This window comes from Lissotriton helveticus, chromosome 10, assembly GCF_964261635.1.
Source record: "Lissotriton helveticus chromosome 10, aLisHel1.1, whole genome shotgun sequence".
Lineage (NCBI taxonomy): Eukaryota > Metazoa > Chordata > Amphibia > Caudata > Salamandridae > Lissotriton > Lissotriton helveticus.
The window spans coordinates 4,776,716-4,790,819 of record NC_136071.1 but is presented as its reverse complement, the minus strand read 5'-3'; the positions used below and the strand labels follow the sequence as shown (position 1 = coordinate 4,790,819).

Sequence of the window (14,104 nt, the reverse complement as noted above, 5' to 3'; positions counted from 1 at the left end):
CTTTGCATCTCCCTTTGGACGTCATTGCAGCTCCCTTTGGACGTGATTACAGCTCCCTCTGGACGTCATTGCAGTTCCCTCTGGACGTCATTACAGCTCCTTTGGACGTCTTTGCAACTCCCTTTGGACGTCTTTGCAACTCCCTTTGGACGTCTTTGCAGCTCCCTTTGGACGTTATTACATCTCCCTCTGGACGTCATTGCAGCTCCCTCTGGACGTCATTGCAGTTCCTTTTGGACGTCTTTGCAACTCCCTTTGGACGTCTTTGCAGCTCCCTTTAGACGTCTTTGCAGTTCCCTTTGGACGTCTTTGCAGCTCCCTTTGGACGTCTTTGCAGCTCCCTTTGGAACTGTCTTTACAGCTCCCTTTGGACGTGATTACAGCTCCCTTTGGACGTCATTGGAGCTCCCTTTGGACCTGTTTGCAGCTCCCTTTGGACCTGTTTGCAGCTCCCTTTGGACGTCTTTGCAGCTCCCTTTGGACGTCTTTGCAGCTCCCTTTGGACCGGTTTGCAGCTCCCTCTGGACGTCTTTGCAGTTCCCTTTGGACGTCTTTGCAGCTCCCTTTGGAACTGTCTTTACAGCTCCCTTTGGACGTGATTACAGCTCCCTTTGGACGTCATTGCAGCTCCCTTTGGACGTCTTTGCAGCTCCCTTTGGACGTCTTTGCAGCTCCCTTTGGACGTCTTTGCAGCTCCCTTTGGACGGCATTGCAGCTCCCTTTGGACGTCATTGCAGCTCCCTTTGGACGTCATTGCAGCTCCCTTTCACTTTGAGGTACACATTTTGATTATAAATTGTTTAAAGCCCTTGTTCTCATAAGATGACCTGGTAATGCAGAACTATAGTTTCTTTTTTAATTGGCGTCGACGTTTGGGCGCTGGAGCTGGTCTGAGCTGTGGACATGGTTTGGGCTGAGGAGATGGTTTGGGCGGAGGAGATGGTTTGGGCTGAGGAGGTGGTTTGGGCTGAGGAGGTGGTTTGGGCTGAGGAGATGGTTTGGGCTGAGGAGATGGTTTGGGCTGAGGAAATGGTCGGGCAGAGGAGATGGTTTGGGCTGAGGAGATGGTCTGGGCTGAGGAGATGGTTTGGGCTGAGGAGATGGTGTGGGCTGAGGAGATAGTGTGGGCTGAGGAGATGGTTTGGGCTGAGGAGATGGTCTGGGCTGAGGAGATGGTCTGGGCTGAGGAGATGGTCCGGGCTGAGGAGATGGTTTGGGCCGAGGAGATGGTCTGGGCTGAGGAGATGGTCTGGGCTGAGGAGATGGTTTGGGCCGAGGAGATGGTCTGGGCTGAGGAAATGGTCCGGGCTGTGGAGATGGTCCGGGCTGAGGAGATGGTTTGGGCTGAGGAGATGGTGTGGGCTGTGGAGATGGTTTGGGCTGAGGAGATGGTCTGGGCTGAGGAGATGGGCTGGGCTGAGGAGATGGTCTGGGCTGAGGAGATGGTCCGGGCTGAGGAGATGGTTTGGGCTGAGGAGATGGTACGGGCTGAGGACGTGGTGTGGGCTCAGGAGGTGGTCCGGGCTGTGGAGATGGTTTGTGCTGAGGAGATGGTTTGGGCTGAGGAGATGGTTTGGGCTGAGGAGATGGTTTGGGCTGAGGAGATGGTTTGGGCTGAGGAGATGGTTTGGGCTGAGGAGATGGTCTGGGCTGAGGAGATGGTCTGGGCTGAGGAGATGGTCCGGGCTGAGGAGATGGTCCGGGCTGAGGAGATGGTGTGGGCTGTGGAGATGGTTTGGGCTGAGGAGATGGTTTGGGCTGAGGAGATGGTTTGGGCTGAGGAGATGGTCTGGGCTGAGGAGATGGTCTGGGCTGAGGAGATGGTCTGGGCTGAGGAGATGGTCTGGGCTGAGGAGATGGTCCGGGCTGAGGAGATGGTTTGGGCTGAGGAGATGGTCCGGGCTGAGGAGATGGTTTGGGCTGAGGAGATGGTCCGGGCTGAGGAGATGGTTTGGGCTGAGGAGATGGTTTGGGCTGAGGAGATGGTTTGGGCTGAGGAGATGGTCCGGGCTGTGGAGATGGTTTGGGCTGTGGAGATGGTTTGGGCTGAGGAGATGGTGTGGGCTGAGGAGATGGTTTGGGCTGAGGAGATGGTCTGGGCTGAGGAGATGGTCCGGGCTGAGGAGATGGTTTGGGCTGAGGAGATGGTTTGGGCTGAGGAGATGGTTTGGGCTGAGGAGATGGTCTGGGCTGAGGAGATGGTTTGGGCTGAGGAGATGGTTTCGACTGAGGAGATGGTTTGGGCTGAGGAGATGGTCTGGGCTGAGGAGATGGTCTGGGCTGAGGAGATGGTCTGGGCTGTGGAGATGGTCTGGGCTGTGGAGATGGTCTGGGCTGTGGAGATGGTCTGGGCTGTGGAGATGGTCTGGGCTGTGGAGATGGTCTGGGCTGAGGAGATGGTCTGGGCTGAGGACATGGTCTGGGCTGAGGACATGGTCTGGGCTGAGGACATGGCTTGGGCTGTGGACATGGTTTGGGCTGTGGACATGGTTTGGGCTGAGGAGATGGTCTGGGCTGAGGAGATGGTCTGGGCTGAGGAGATGGTCTGGGCTGAGGAGAAGGTCTGGGCTGAGGAGAAGGTCTGGGCTGAGGAGAAGGTCTGGGCTGAGGAGAAGGTCTGGGCAGAGGAGAAGGTCTGGGCTGAGGAGATGATCTGGGCTGAGGAGATGATCTGGGCTGAGGAGATGGTCTGGGCTGAGGAGATGGTCTGGGCTGAGGAGATGGTCTGGGCTGAGGAGATGGTCTGGGCTGAGGAGATGGTCTGGGCTGAGGAGATGGTCTGGGCTGAGGACATGGCTTGGGCTGTGGACATGGTTTGGGCTGTGGACATGGTTTGGGCTGTGGACATGGTTTGGGCTGAGGAGATGGTCCGGGCTGTGGAGATGGTCCGGGCTGTGGAGATGGTACGGGCTGTGGAGATGGTCCGGGCTGAGGAGATGGTCCGGGCTGTGGAGATGGTCCGGGCTGTGGAGATGGTCTGGGCTGAGGAGATGGTGTGGGCTGAGGAGATGGTGTGGGCTGAGGAGATGGTGTGGGCTGAGGACATGGTTTGGGCTGTGGACATGGTTTGGGCTGTGGACATGGTTTGGGCTGTGGACATGGTTTGGACTGAGGAGATGGTCCGGGCTGAGGAGATGGTCCGGGCTGTGGAGATGGTCCGGGCTGTGTAGATGGTCCGGGCTGTGTAGATGGTCTGGGCTGAGGAGATGGTCTGGGCTGAGGAGATGGTCTGGGCTGAGGAGATGGTCTGGGCTGAGGAGATGGTGTGGGATGTGGAGATGGTGTGGGCTGTGAAGATGGTCTGGGCTGAGGAGATGGTGTGGGCTGAGGAGATGGTGTGGGCTGAGGAGATGGTGTGGGTGAGGAGATGGTCTGGGCTGTGAAGATGGTCTGGGCTGTGGAGATGGTCTGGGCTGAGGAGATGGTTTGGGCTGAGGAGATGGTTTGGGCTGAGGAGATGGTTTGGGCTGAGGAGATGGTTTGGGCTGAGGAGATGGTCCGAGCTGTGGAGATGGTCTGGCTTCAGAGATGGTCTGTGGAGATGGTCTGGGCTGAGTAGGTGGTGTGAGCTGTAGATATGGTTTGGGCTGAGGAGATGGTCTGGGCTGAGCAGATGGTCTGGGCTGAGGAGATGGTCTGGGCTGAGGAGATGGTTTGGGCTGTGGAGATGGTCCGGGCTGAGGAGATGGTTTGGGCTGTGGAGATGGTCCGGGCTGTGGAGATGGTTTTGGCTTTGGAGATGGTCCGGGCTGTGGAGATGGTTTTGGCTGAGGAGATGGTCCGGGCTGTGGAGATGGTTTTTGCTTTGGAGATGGTCCGGGCTGTGGAGATGGTTTTGGCTGAGGAGATGGTCCGGGCTGTGGAGATGGTTTTGGCTTTGGAGATGGTCCGGGCTGTGGAGATGGTTTTGGCTGAGGAGATGGTCCGGGCTGTGGAGATGGTCCGGGCTGTGGAGATGGTTTGGGCTGAGGAGATGGTCTGGGCTAAGGAGATGGTTTGGGCTGAGGAGATGGTCCTGGAGATGGTTTTGGCTTTGGAGATGATCTGGGCAGTGGAGATGGTCCGGGCTGTGGAGATGGTCTGGGCTGTGGAGATGGTCTGGGCTGTGGAGATGGTCTGGGCTGTGGAGATGGTCTGGGCTGATAGGAAGATGGAATCTGACTACCTGGTTGCCCCCACTTTTTCCTGGTGTTTTGATGGTTTTTCAACTTTAACCTGTCGGGGGCCCTGCTATCCAGGACCCCAGCCTAGCTGCTTCCTCTCTAAATTGATTCCATGTACTTTAGGTACACTCCAGTTTGGTTACTGAGGTACCCTTGTGAGTCCCTAGTATATAGTACCTTAGGCCTACCAGGGGCTGAAGCATGTATTATGCCACCCCTGGGCAGCCTTCAGGTCTGCTACTGCAGCCTGGGTACGGTGGTGCAAGCACCCCTTACTTAGATATAGTGTTATATTCTCTACTTATAGCCTGCATTCTAAGCTATGTCCTTTAGAGTGTTAAGTGTTGCTAGGCTGCAATGTCATGAGATTCCTAGTTTTGAATGTTGCAAAAGAAGTTTCTTCTTCAAATGTGATTGTTTTTCTAAAAGAGGTTTTCTTGCAGGAAGGCTTTCCTGAAACTTTAGTAATGATAATGGCGCACAATTCTCCAGCACAGAGTTTGAGTCTTTCTTACAGCCTTGCAACATGAAACACATAAAGAGATCACTTTACCATCCACAGTCTAATGGACTAGTGGAACGCATGAATGTGGGAGACTGTATTAGGTGGGCTAGATCTTCTAAATCAGATGCGTTTAGTGCTGTAAATAGTATGATCTGGTTTTACAGAAGCACTCCACACTCCAGGACTAAAATATCTCCATTTGAGTTTCTCAGAGGGAGAAAAGCTAACACTAGTTTCAGACCAGCGTGGATGAACAAGTGGTTGGGGTCTGTTTCTGATGTCGGCAGTCTCATGGAAATAGTAAAGGAAAATGTTCATGTTTCTCAAACTAAACAGAAAAGTTGGTTTGATAAAAAAAATTAAAAAAAAGTAAACATTGTGCATGTGAATGTGGGAGATTTTGTGTGTGTCAAATCTCCAATCCATGTTAAAAAGGGTGAGGGTAAGTTTGGTCCTCCTATTCTGGTAACCCGGGTGGGTAAGAATGCTGTACAGGTTGAGGGAGAAAACTGGTGGAATGTAGGAAAAATTGTCAAGGTAAAGAAAGCCAACGAGTGTGTATCTAATTTTCATGATGTATCTTCGTCTTCATCGTCTAAAAGTGATGATTTCCATGTTTCTCTCAGGAGGAGCAGGAGACCTAAAATAATTCCTAAAAGATTTCTTTGGTGAATTTTCACTTTTTTTGGTGTTTTTTTATGGAGAAGACAGGATATGTTATATTCTCTACTTATTGCCTGCATGTTAACCTATGTCATTTAGAGTTTTAAGAGTTGTTGGGCTGCAATGTCATGAGATTCCAAGTTTTGAATGTTGCCACTAGACTGTTGGGTTTCATCTTCGTTGGTCATCTTGTGGCTGTCTCTGCCGCTGTGTAGCTGTTCTTCAATAAACTCAGCCCATCGAATCTCTTTCTCCTTAGTTTATTACTACATATAAGTTACCTATATCTACCTTAAATCACTACACATATAAACCAATCAGTCACCCCTATGGCAGGCCTTATCAATCCTGAAGGCAGGGTGCTGGGTTTTGTGTGAGAGGGTATCCTTGCATGAGCAGGGCCCCTCTGCAGCCTTCGGAATCTATGGGTTTTTCTGTGATGCAGCCAGACATATACTCTTAAGTGCATCATAACCTCGTGGTAAATGCTAACTTTGGAATGGCTGCAAGGAAACATGTCGTGTGTGGTGTCAAACACCTTGGAATCATACCTCCCCACCAGTCCTGGCGGCGGGGGTATGATTCGACCCTCCCAGAGGGAGAAACGTGACTACACCGGTACATCCGGTACCAGCGTAACAGAACCCTGGCATCACAAAATGGATGCTGCAGCCACAGACACGAGTTGTGCACCACCAGGATAGTAAACCAGACTAATATTTTGCCTTGTCTGCCTCTTCCTTGGAGTCCAGAAGCTGGCAGGCCCTGGTGCCCATGTCTGTACCTCCTCGGGGGTGGGGGTCAGCCCCTGTCTTGTCATTGGAGCCCCCCAGTGTACAGCTGCCCCTCCCGGGAGGGCACCTCTGATCAGTGACACTGCTCCCTACTGACCAAGAAAGGAAGCAGCAAGCGTGCCTCCGACGTCACTAGGGTGGTGAATGGGCCTTAAAAAAAGAAGCGAAAAGCATCATGGGTCGATGTGTGGAAGCGCTCTTGAACGCGGTCTGCCCGGAGTGAAGGGCACATGTTTGGTGGCACCATTAGCCTGGCACACCTGGGCAGACCCTTCACCTGAAGCCACCCAGGGTGCCTCAAGGTGAGACTCAAACAACCGGAGCCTAATTCCTAAAACGTAGACGTTACACACCTTACATTAAATGTAGAGAGCGCACGAGCAGCCACGAGTAATGGTGAACACGTGTCACCATTTACACAAGTGCAGATGTAGAGAGTGCACCCGCAGCCACGACTAATGGTGAACACGTGTCACCATTTACACAAGTGCAGATGTAGAGAGTGCCCCAGCAGCCACGAGTAATGGTGAACACGTGTCACCATTTACACAAGTGCAGATGTAGAGAGTGCACCAGCAGCCACGGGTAATGGTGAACACGTGTCACCATTTACACAAGTGCAAATGTAGAGAGTGCACCCGCAGCCACGACTAATGGTGAACACGTGTCACCATTTACACAAGTGCAGATGTAGAGAGTGCACCTGCAGCCACGAGCAATGGTGAACATGTGTGCCACCATTTACACAAGTGCAGATGTAGAGAGGGCACCCGCAGCCACAAGTAATGGTGAACACGTGTCACCAATTACACAAGTGCAAATGTAGAGAGTGCACCAGCAGCCACGAGTAATGGTGAACACGTGTCACCATTTACACAAGTGCAGATGTAGAGAGTGCACCAGCAGCCACGAGTAATGGTGAACACGTGTCACCATTTACACAAGTGCAGATGTAGAGAGTGCACCCGCAGCCACGACTAATGGTGAACACGTGTCACCATTTACACAAGTGCAGATGTAGAGAGTGCACCTGCAGCCACAAGCAATGGTGAACACGTGTGCCACCATTTACACAAGTGCAGATGTAGAGAGGGCACCCGCAGCCACGAGTAATGGTGAACACGTGTCACCAATTACACAAGTGCAGATGTACAGAGTGCACCAGCAGCCACGAGTAATGGTGAACACGTGTCACCATTTACACAAGTGCATATGTAGAGAGTGCACCAGCAGCCACGAGTAATGGTGAACACGTGTCACCATTTACACAAGTGCAGATGTAGAGAGTGCACCAGCAGCCACGAGTAATGGTGAACACGTGTCACCATTTACACAAGTGCAGATGTAGAGAGTGCACCTGCAGCCACGAGCAATGGTGAACACGTGTCACCATTTACACAAGTGCAGATGTAGAGAGTGCACCCGCAGCCACGAGTAATGGTGAACACGTGTCACCATTTACACAAGTGCAGATGTAGAGAGTGCACCAGCAGCCACGAGCAATGGTGAACACGTGTCACCATTTACACAAGTGCAGATGTAGAGAGTGCACCAGCAGCCATGAGCAATGGTGAACACGTGTCACCATTTACACAAGTGCAGATGTAGAGAGTGCACCAGCAGCCACGAGTAATGGTGAACCCATGTGTCACCATTTACACAAGTGCAGATGTAGAGAGTGCACCAGGAGCCACGAGTAATGGTGAACACGTGTCACCATTTACACAAGTGCAGATGTATAGAGTGCACCAGCAGCCACGGAGTAAAGGTGATCTCCTAGTAATGCACAAGTGTCACCATTTACACAAGTGCAGATGTATAGAGTGCACCAGCAGCCACGGAGTAAAGGTGATCTCCTAGTAATGCACAAGTGTCACCATTTACACAAGTGCAGATGTAGAGAGTGCACCAGAAGCCACTGGTAATGGTGAACACGTGTCACCATTTACACAAGTGCAGATGTAGAGAGTGCCCCAGCAGCCACGAGTAATGGTGAACACGTGTCACCATTTACACAAGTGCAGATGTAGAGAGTGCACCAGCAGCCACGAGTAATGGTGAACACGTGTCACCATTTACACAAGTGCAGATGTAGAGAGTGCCCCAGCAGCCACGAGTAATGGTGAACACGTGTCACCATTTACACAAGTGCAGATGTAGAGAGTGCACCAGCAGCCACGGGTAATGGTGAACACGTGTCACCATTTACACAAGTGCAGATGTAGAGAGTGCCCCAGCAGCCACGAGTAATGGTGAACACGTGTCACCATTTACACAAGTGCAGATGTAGAGAGTGCACCAGCAGCCACGAGTAATGGTGAACACGTGTCACCATTTACACAAGTGCAGATGTAGAGAGTGCCCCAGCAGCCACGAGTAATGGTGAACACGTGTCACCATTTACACAAGTGCAGATGTAGAGAGTGCACCAGAAGCCACTGGTAATGGTGAACACGTGTCACCATTTACACAAGTGCAGATGTAGAGAGTGCACCAGCAGCCACGAGCAATGGTGAACACGTGTCACCATTTACACAAGTGCAGATGTAGAGAGTGCACCAGCAGCCACGAGCAATGGTGAACTCCTTGTTCTGTGATTGAAAAGTCGGTTTACACTTGAAAGCCGGACGCCTCCGCTGACCTTGGGAAGGTACACTGTCCCAGCGTGTGTGAACCCCACGCCTTTGGGGCAGTGGAACAGACCTCCCCCCCTCACCCCTCTTCCTCGCCCCTGACGCCTCGGCTGATCCTGGGCGCACGGGGTCCTGGTGCTCCCGGCCTCAGTGTCACCTGTTCCCGGGCACCAGGGGTCTGTACCCAGCAGGCGTTCACCCTCTCATTCTTGTTTTCTTGGGGTGACGAGCGTTGGCCTCTCTGTGGGGACATCTGCCCACAGCTGTAGCTCGAGGGGTTGCTGACACCTGCCCACTGCTAATCTCGTCCCATAATGCTTTGCAGGGCCTTTAGTTGGGATTGTATTTTTGCCCATAACTGTGCTTGGGGTGGTCTTAGGAGGATGGGACCATCACCGATCGTTGAGCGTGATTTGCTCTTTGTGTTCAAGACATCTGCTTGTTCCCCCCCCCGCCCCCCAGGTTAGGGAGGATCCCAAAATCATCACCGCTCTCGCTGCTAGCTAGTTTTGAAAGCTCGCTTTGGTGGTTTGGTTCTATGGTTTTTAGCGTGTGAAGGTAAAGTTGTTTTATCAAAGGGTTGTGGGTGCAGTACCTAACTCTGCGGGGTCATGTTCACCTACGTCCAAGGGCCCACGTGGCTCGCATTTGTCTGGTAGCTAAAGGGGACACCTTTCCGTACCCAGAAAACCCACAAGGGGTCCCAGAATTCAAACAACTACAAGACGCTGGAAGCCTCTGCACTTACAGGGTGGCACGATACATTGATCAATTCATAAAAACATAAGTGGCAGAGACGAACGCTTTGTTTAGAAGTCCGCGCCGGGCGCTATCGAATGTCGTAGTATCGAATACCAAGGCTGCGCAGTCTCGATTCACCTCGTCCCTCGTCTGTCCACCACCAGACCCGCCCTGCTGCTCGGTCTCTCGTAGTTCCTGCGTTCTCCCTTTGTCACGTTTTCCTGTCTTTCTCCTTCTCCATCTTTTCCCGTTGCGTAATTGTCTCTTTCCTGCTTTGGGCGAAATTCTGATGAGGAAAAATAAACGGTGGCCCCAGAAATGAGTCCCGTTGGGCCCTGCTGGATCAAAAGCAAGCAGCGCATCGGCAGATATTGTTATTAAGACCCCTCCTGGCTCACCCCAAACCTCACTTTACTACAGTGATCTCCCAAACAACCCTTTCTAAATTATTCCTTCATATATCCCTCCTTCGACTCATCCCAAGCCTCGTCTTACTACTAGGATCTCCCAAATACCACTTTCGAGACCCTTCCCTCTTCTATCCCTCCATTACCCTGTTCAGTCCTTCATATATCCGTCCTTCGACTCATGCCAAGCCTCGTCTTACTACTAGGATCTCCCAAATACCACTTTCGAGACCCTTCCCTCTTCTACCCCTCCATTGCCCCGTTCAGTCCTTCATATATCCCTCCTTCGACTCATCACAAGCCTCATCTTACTACTAGGATCTCCCAAATACCACTTTCGAGACCCTTCACTCTTCTATCCCTCCATTGCCCCGTTCAGTCCTTCATATATCCCTCCTTCGACTCATCCCAAGCCTCGTCTTACTACTAGGATCTCCCAAATACCACTTTCGAGACCCTTCCCTCTTCTATCCCTCCATTACCCCGTTCAGTCCTTTATATATCCCTCCTTCGACTCATCCCAAGCCTCGTCTTACGTATAGGATCTCCCAAACACCACTTTCGAGACCCTTCCCTCTTCTATCCCTCCATTGCCCCGTTCAGTCCTTCATATATCCCTCCTTCGACTCATCCCAAGCCTCGCCTTACTACTAGGATCTCCCAAATACCACTTTCGAGACCCTTCCCTCTTCTATCCCTCCATTACCCCGTTCAGTCCTTCATATATCCCTCCTTCGACTCATCCCAAGCCTCGTCTTACGTATAGGATCTCCCAAATACCACTTTCGAGACCCTTCCCTCTTCTATCCCTCCATTACCCCGTTCAGTCCTTCATATATCCCTCCTTCGACTCATCCCAAGCCTCGACTTACTACTAGGATCTCCCAAATACCACTTTCGAGACCCTTCCCTCTTCTATCCCTCCATTGCCCCGTTCAGTCCTTCATATATCCCTCCTTCGACTCATCCCAAGCCTCGTCTTACAACAGTGATCTCCCAAACAACCCTTTCTAAATTATTCCTTCATATATCCCTCCTTCGACTCATCACAAGCCTCATCTTACTACTAGGATCTCCCAAATACCACTTTCAAGACCCTTCCCTCTTCTATCCCTCCATTGCCCCGTTCAGTCCTTCATATATCCCTCCTTCGACTCATCCCAAGCCTCGTCTTACTACTAGGATCTCCCAAATACCACTTTCGAGACCCTTCCCTCTTCTATCCCTCCATTACCCCGTTCAGTCCTTCATATATCCCTCCTTCGACTCATCCCAAGCCTCGTCTTACGTATAGGATCTCCCAAATACCACTTTCGAGACCCTTCCCTCTTCTATCCCTCCATTACCCCGTTCAGTCCTTCATATATCCCTCCTTCGACTCATCCCAAGCCTCGACTTACTACTAGGATCTCCCAAATACCACTTTCGAGACCCTTCCCTCTTCTATCCCTCCATTGCCCCGTTCAGTCCTTCATATATCCCTCCTTCGACTCATCCCAAGCCTCGTCTTACTACAGTGATCTCCCAAACAACCCTTTCTAAATTATTCCTTCATATATCCCTCCTTCGACTCATCACAAGCCTCATCTTACTACTAGGATCTCCCAAATACCACTTTCGAGACCCTTCCCTCTTCTATCCCTCCATTACCCTGTTCAGTCCTTCATATATCCCTCCTTCGACTCATCCCAAGCCTCGTCTTACTACAGTGATCTCCCAAACAACCCTTTCTAAATTATTCCTTCATATATCCCTCCTCCGACTCATCACAAACCTCATCTTACTACTAGGATCTCCCAAACACCACTTTCGAGACCCTTCCCTCTTCTATCCCTCCATTACCCCGTTCAGTCCTTCCTATATCCCTCCTTCGACTCATCCCAAGCCTCGTCTTACGTATAGGATCTCCCAAACACCACTTTCGAGACCCTTCCCTCTTCTATCCCTCCATTGCCCCGTTCAGTCCTTCCTATATCCCTCCTTCGACTCATCCCAAGCCTCGACTTACGTATAGGATCTCCCAAACACCACTTTCGAGACCCTTCCCTCTTCTATCCCTCCATTACCCCGTTCAGTCCTTCATATATCCCTCCTTCGACTCATCACAAGCCTCATCTTACTACTAGGATCTCCCAAATACCACTTTCGAGACCCTTCCTTCTTCTATCCCTCCATTGCCCCGTTCAGTCCTTCATATATCCCTCCTTCGACTCATCCCAAGCCTCGTCTTACTACTAGGATCTCCCAAATACCACTTTCGAGACCCTTCCCTCTTCTATCCCTCCATTACCCCGTTCAGTCCTTCATATATCCCTCCTTCGACTCATCCCAAGCCTCGTCTTACGTATAGGATCTCCCAAATACCACTTTCGAGACCCTTCCCTCTTCTATCCCTCCATTACCCCGTTCAGTCCTTCATATATCCCTCCTTCGACTCATCCCAAGCCTCGACTTACTACTAGGATCTCCCAAATACCACTTTCGAGACCCTTCCCTCTTCTATCCCTCCATTGCCCCGTTCAGTCCTTCATATATCCCTCCTTCGACTCATCCCAAGCCTCGTCTTACTACAGTGATCTCCCAAACAACCCTTTCTAAATTATTCCTTCATATATCCCTCCTTCGACTCATCACAAGCCTCATCTTACTACTAGGATCTCCCAAATACCACTTTCGAGACCCTTCCCTCTTCTCTCCCTCCATTACCCTGTTCAGTCCTTCATATATCCCTCCTTCGACTCATCCCAAGCCTCGTCTTACTACAGTGATCTCCCAAACAACCCTTTCTAAATTATTCCTTCATATATCCCTCCTCCGACTCATCACAAACCTCATCTTACTACTAGGATCTCCCAAACACCACTTTCGAGACCCTTCCCTCTTCTATCCCTCCATTACCCCGTTCAGTCCTTCCTATATCCCTCCTTCGACTCATCCCAAGCCTCGTCTTACGTATAGGATCTCCCAAACACCATTTTCGAGACCCTTCCCTCTTCTATCCCTCCATTGCCCCGTTCAGTCCTTCCTATATCCCTCCTTCGACTCATCCCAAGCCTCGACTTACGTATAGGATCTCCCAAACACCACTTTCGAGACCCTTCCCTCTTCTATCCCTCCATTGCCCCGTTCAGTCCTTCATATATCCCTCCTTCGACTCATCACAAGCCTCATCTTACTACTAGGATCTCCCAAATACCACTTTCGAGACCCTTCCTTCTTCTATCCCTCCATTGCCCCGTTCAGTCCTTCATATATCCCTCCTTCGACTCATCCCAAGCCTCGTCTTACTACTAGGATCTCCCAAATACCACTTTCGAGACCCTTCCCTCTTCTATCCCTCCATTACCCCGTTCAGTCCTTCATATATCCCTCCTTCGACTCATCCCAAGCCTCGTCTTACGTATAGGATCTCCCAAATACCACTCTCTAGACCCTTCCCTCTTCTATCCCTCCATTACCCCGTTCAGTCCCTCTAACAGACTCGCACGTCCACCGCTCAAACCCACACATACGTCCCCGTACTAATCCACCCGCCATGCTTTTGGGTTCCGGAGTAGCATCTACTCGACGAAAAGCACTTTAACGCCTCATCAGGGGTAGTAAGTGCTATATAAATACAATTACAATAAAATAAGTTAAATAACTATGCATGGGATGCAGGGGTCTGTAGATAAAACAGATATCTATGCATTAATGTAGCGGTCTGTGGGTAATTTAGATATATATGCACGGGACGCGGCGGTCTGTAAATAAGTTACATATCTTTGCCTGAGACGCGGCGGTCTGTAAATAAGACCGTTATCTATTTATCTGAAACGGTCTGTAAATTATGTAACCATCTAAAACTGAGACAGGCTGTAAGTAGGTTGGATGTTTGTGGGACAGAATGTCAGTGATGTAAGGGGGCTATATATAAGTCGGGATCTGTGCATAAGACAGATGTCGTCGCATGTCTCGACGCGCTAACAACGGACGCGGTCTGTGTAAGACTTGTAAATGTTGGATACTTGTAAAGCGCACTGTTACTCTACCCGAGTGTCCTGGCGCTGTAGACCGCTGGGGAACCCGTCCTGGTTTTCCCTGTGAGATGGTCCCTACTGGGTATCTCCAGGGTGAAACCAGGCATCCCCGGCGAATGTGGGGGGCCGTTGTGGAGATGAGGCAAGCTTAATGCCCAGAGTTGCCGAGTGTGTTCCCT

The 14,104-nt window shown here is 51.1% G+C and overlaps 1 protein-coding gene across 1 annotated transcript in view; it reads left to right on the top strand.

Moving 5' to 3' along the window:
- The first annotated feature begins 279 nt into the window (after positions 1 to 279).
- The window catches only part of LOC144785725 (semaphorin-3F-like), a 472,039-nt gene continuing 458,214 nt past the window's right edge, over positions 280 to 14,104 (top strand). Inside the window, exon 1 of the mRNA XM_078664515.1 lies at positions 280 to 776. The gene's annotated coding sequence lies outside the window, so the exon portion shown is untranslated. The remainder of the gene's footprint in view (positions 777 to 14,104) is intronic.